This window comes from Notamacropus eugenii, chromosome 4 (genome assembly GCF_028372415.1).
Source record: "Notamacropus eugenii isolate mMacEug1 chromosome 4, mMacEug1.pri_v2, whole genome shotgun sequence".
Lineage (NCBI taxonomy): Eukaryota > Metazoa > Chordata > Mammalia > Diprotodontia > Macropodidae > Notamacropus > Notamacropus eugenii.
Window position 1 is genome coordinate 132,056,600 of NC_092875.1, and position 5,699 is coordinate 132,062,298.

Sequence of the window (5,699 nt, forward strand, 5' to 3'; positions counted from 1 at the left end):
CAGAGACCATTTCCTCTCTACACAAAGAATGAAGTGATATAGATTGTAGGTACCTGAGGCTGATTATCTCATAGAATGTGAACACTGCAAAGAGACTGAGAAATGCAAGAGAAGATGGCTTTCTAGTACATTTCAAAAGAGCAGATCCTTAGAATGGGAATGAAAATCAAGAGGAAGAAACTCAAAATAATCAGAAGAGAGAGAGAGAGAGAGAGAGAGAGAGAGAGAGAGAGAGAGAGAGAGAGAGAGAGAGAGAGAGAGAGATTAAACGCAACCAGTATGTAAACCAACACTTTCATGAAGTGAATATCTGAGGAGGAAGGAATGAAAAGTGAGAGAATATTACAGAATAAAATGATTAACAACACTGAAGCTACTGAAAGGGAGGCTGAAAGTATAGCCAGTGTGGTTGGAAGTGTTCATAAAGACAGATATAAGAACCAATATTCACAGTAACACACATTGTTGATGTCATAATGATAGAGAAATATATGGTGATCACAAACCATGGAGGTTAACAGGTAACTTTTAGCTGTGGTGATGTCTATGAAGAAGAATATCTATGCAGCATATTCATTGAAGAAGATGGTCTTTTCCCCACTGAGAACTCTAGCCATCATTTTGTGAGTAAGAACTGAAGTATAACCAAAATCCACCAGAGACACACTAATGAAGAAAATTTATATAAAAGTGTAGAGAATGGATTTCCCAACATCAGGCCTATGAAAACCACGTTTTCTGCTCAGATAATAAGGTGGAGAAGAGTGAATATCATGAAAAGCACAACCTGAAGCTCTAAGACATCTGTTAATCCTGAACTTATTTATTTCTGTTCTTCATAAATGATATTTAGGAGCTGTATCACTTATCTTTTATGTTTCTCATTAGTCTTGTATTTGAATGTCAGCTTTTCTGCTAAGTTCTGGGTTTTTCATCAGGAGTGCTTGAAAGTCCTCTATTTCACTAAATATGCATTTTACCCTCCCCACCTCCCCCGAGTTACTTACCACCTGCAGTACCTCCAGTAGATAATTCTTGAGCTTATATCCTTTGTCTTGCTGAAAATCATGTAGTAAGCCCTCTTTTCCTTAAAGTCAATTGCTATTTCTATTGCGATCCTGGCTGATTACTTGCCATTCTTTCTTGCTTATTACTTGCAGAATTTTCTCCTTCTCCTGGGAGCTTTGGATTTGATATAATATTACTGAGAGTTTTCACTTTGAAATTTCTTTCCAGGAAGTTCATTCACTCAATTTCTGTTTTTCTCTATGGATGTAAAATATCTGGGGAGTTACTCCTCAGAATTTCTTAAAATACGGTGTCTAAACTTTTAAAAAATATTGTGAATTTCGGGTAGTCCTTAAGCCTTAAATTATCCATCCTTGATCTATTTGGTCAATTTTTTTCCTAAAAGATATTTCAATTATTCAGTCTTTTAACCTAATTTCATTGTTTCCTGATGTCTTATAGAGCCATTAGCTTCAACTTGACAAATTCCAATTTTTAAGAAATTACTATGTTCAGTGAGTTTTTGTAACTCTCTCACCACTTGATTTCTGATTTCTAAGGAATTATTTTCTTCAGATTTGGAATTCTAGTTATGCTACTCTGAATATTCTCCACCTTTTCAATAACCTCCTTAAAGCATAGTAGAGCTTTTTGCCACAGCACTTTACATGTTGCCTGAAAAGGGAATATTGCAACACAGTTGTTACCTCAGTCTTTTACTTTTTGCTATGGATCTCTTCTTGCCTCTCATATTTTGTACATGTATAAATAATCTATATGTTTATTGCCAATAACACATTAGTAATAATGCTATATTAATACACACATATGTTGTTTGATATATATTGTGTACTATATTATAAATGTTATATACATATTAAAACACATGTGTATACACCTACACATGCATATATACATACCTAAATAATTATTTTTAGCTAAGTGTAAGTCTTTATATTTATCACCATTAATTTTTATAACAAGATCTTTTTACACCCTGATTATATCACATACTATGTTAGCAATTCTACAAATCTGAAAAGCATGCAATGAATGTCTTTTTACAATACATTGATAAAAATGTCCAAGAATACAGAGTTAAAGACAGATCTTATTATGAGTCCAGTATACCTTCATTTCATTATTTCATTAAACTCTTGATGACTATACTTTAGATATGGTCCTCAATGAGTTCAACATCTACCAAACTATACTGGAATCTTCTATGCATGTCTTCATTTTCTCTATGAAATTAGAGTACAGAATTTTAGCTAAAATGTTTAGCTAAAACCTTGTTAAACCAAATCTATAGCTTGCTCCTGTCCTATCAGTCTAGTTGCCTTGTCAAAAAAAGTCAATAACTTTAATCTACCATAACCCACTTTTCAAAAACTGTATGGGCTCTTTGTAATTGATGTTTTTTTCTAGATTCGCAGAAACTAGACTTTTTTTTTTTTGGCTACATATAAAGATTAAACACTTCACATTTATTGACAGTAAAAGATAGGAAGAGGTAGGTCTGGTAATTGGCACAGGCTAAATTTCAGAGGTCCATATTTGGGGCTAAGCAAGCCCCTCTTTACTCCCCATTCTCCACTTCAATCAACCCTAATAGATCCCTTCATCATTGCCAAAGAAGCCTCCATGCTCTCCAGCCTTTGACAGATATTTGTCTTTTATCTCTGAATCGGAATATTCCATGGACCTCCCAGAGAAAAGGGAGAGGTAGGGTGTGCCACCCAGACCACACCTTGAGAATAAAAAAAATGACCACTATAATTAAAAAAGACTTAGAAAAAACGTTAGATTGGTCTATCCCCCCATCCTGGGGTGGGAAGGCTGGTGACCTAGGAGCAGAGAAGGCTCTGGCCTGCCCCTGCTTTAGAGGGTCTTGCCTCTGCCCTTTGAGATGATATCCTCAAGCCAGGCACACATGTATCACTCCACCAAGTGGCCACATCTGGCTTGCCACAGAGATAAGCACATGGCAGCCAGTGACGTCTGAGCCACAAGTTGCCAACGGGCTTTGAGAAGTCCACCTTGTTCTCCTGGAACAGTCTTGGATGGCAACAGTATTTTTCTCCAGGCCCTTTTTGGTCAGGAAGTTGATGAAGGAAATGTTCAAGATGCCAGAGATGTGGCCAGGTTCAATACCTTCCCAGGTTTCTGACTCAACTGCCCCTGAAGCACCCTTCACCACGGGCATCCACAACCTAGACCGGCATGATTCGATGTTCTCCTTGGTTTCTTCATAGGTCTTCACAACCAGCAGATTTAGGGTAGCCTGGAACTCTGCTTGAATTGAGCAGGCCCTGCCAGAGCTCAGCAAGTAGCCCTCCAGCTTCCAGGTCTGTAAACTACCATCCAGCAGGGAGACAGTCTTGTGCCAAAAGGCCCTGAACATCCACCACAATCAAGGGGCGAAAAAGAGGTCCTCGTCATTACCATCATATACGACAAGATGGATACCTGTTCCCCACCCCCAGGGTGACAACATACTCAGCAAACTCCGCACCGTTGGGCAGCATGTGGTCATAGGTGGACATAAGCTCACTGCAGATGTCAATGTTGAAGAAGGCCACTCCAGGGATGTGATCTTCTTCAAACTCCTCCCGAGGGTCTTGTTTCAGCTTCAGCACATACTATGAGGCATCCAGCAGTTTCAGGGTCTGGGATTCCTTCAAGAACTTAGCCACCCACTTGGATGATATTGTAGCTCTGAAGAGGGATTGTGCAGACATGACACCTCCTGGTTTTTGGCCAGTTTCGGTCTTACTCGAGCCCAAGCTGATGGCTTCTCCCTCAGACACCAATCTTTAAGTATAGGATTTAGAGTTTGTGTCCAGAAATTGAAGTCAAACTCACTGGACAATGTTTTTCAGACAACATTCTCTTTTTTATTTTGAAAATCAGTGCGTCATTGTCATTCTCCAATCCTACAATAACTCCCTTTCCCTTTACATTTTTTTCAAGGTGTCTGACAGAGGTTTAACAACCATATCCAAGAGTCCATTCAGGACTGTAGGATATATTTCATGGGAGGTCATATAGCTTGACCACATCGAAGGAGGCAATGTATTTCTGTCTTATTGTTTCCTTATTTATATTGGTCAGGCAGAAGTCTGAAAGAAACAAATATATTAGACTGATTTGAGACATACTTAAAAGACACTAAATACTAAAACAGGGACTTTATTGAAACTTCAAACTGTTAATAATAATAAAATATGAAAGTAGAAAAATATCAAATATTTCTTTGCATAGAAATAATTTGGTTAATGGCTTATCATTTTTTTTGGACAGCTAAACCAGGGACTGCCAAAAACAATTCATAACTGCTCATAATAGCACAATAAATTTTCAGTGTCAGTATTTACACCTAAAATATGCAAATGATATAAATTCAGGGTTTAAATTGCTGTTTTATGGCTTGCCTAGACTTAAGAAAATGATTGAGAAAATTTTAATAATTCAAACTAACCTTAAAAGAGAATTTGTTTGGGGGTGATGGAGTCAATTCTTTTAAAAATTACTAGCACAGCATTACATTAAAGCAAGTTTACCCAAAATGAATAAACTCTTCCTATCTGGAAATCCAACATTCTCAAATAGATCTGCTCTTTTTTAATATTTTTTAGAATATTTCACAAAATTAAAAAAGTCTAACCTATTCTATTTTAGATGATTGTGATCATTAGACATGAAATTTAGAAGGTACCTCAGAAATCATCTTGCCTCTTAACTCATTTAGCACAAGCAAAAAATAAAAATAAGAAAGGAAAGAAAAAGATTTAACCAGTGTCACATATTTAGCATTTAACATCAGAACAAGAATTTAAAGCCCTTGTTTCTGACTCCATAACAAGAGCTCTTTCCATTAAAGCACATTTTTAGTCATCTAAAATCATGCTATCTAAATGCTAAATGTGCATTAACCAATTGTTAATGCATTTTTTCTATAGTCATATGTCTATTTGATTCAAAATATTAACTTTTAAATACCCTGGAAAGCATTTGTTAAAATTGACTTCCTATTATTAAATGTGTTTCTGAGACTAAATATCTTGATATAATCTTGAAAGGTTAAATTGCTTTACTTGAAGTAGACTAATTTTCATATAAATTGCATTACTGAACACGTTAACCCTATCTTCTTACATCTCAGGGACACCATTTGCTGAATTAGTTGATAATCTAGCAGTATCTCAATGTGATATAATCTATGAATGTCACTCTCCCTTGAGATAAATGTTAGGTAAATTCACATGTAAGGAAAGAATCACAAATGGTAGTGTCATTAGGGATAAGAAATAGTAACCTTTTTGAGTTAGGGTTACTGAGTACAAATCTGTTTCTCTCTAACTCAACGTTTGTAATTTTGCTAGGGATATGCATTATGTAGAATAATATTTTAATGATAAATTGGAAGAGTGCTTTACTAAAATCTACATTATTACATGGTGGTGACATTGAGAGCATTAAAATTAAGTCAAAAGAATGAAAACTCCAGATATTCCAACAAAAAAATAATATAAAGAATTCAAGCATGGACTTAGCCATAAAGTTTACTAGTCAAGCTTGCTTGACTTGTTCTTCACCAGATGTAGTTCAATTTTTTTTCCACATTGCCTACTGAAAATATCTTATAATGGACAGGTATGTCCTGATTAAACTTTTGAAGTATTCAACTA

At 35.9% G+C, this 5,699-nt stretch overlaps 1 pseudogene; it reads right to left on the reverse strand.

The window, feature by feature from the left end:
• Nucleotides 1–2,889: 2,889 nt before the first annotated feature.
• Nucleotides 2,890–4,070, reverse strand: LOC140502329 (3-mercaptopyruvate sulfurtransferase pseudogene; annotated as a pseudogene).
• Between the last annotated feature and the right edge of the window lie 1,629 nt (nt 4,071–5,699).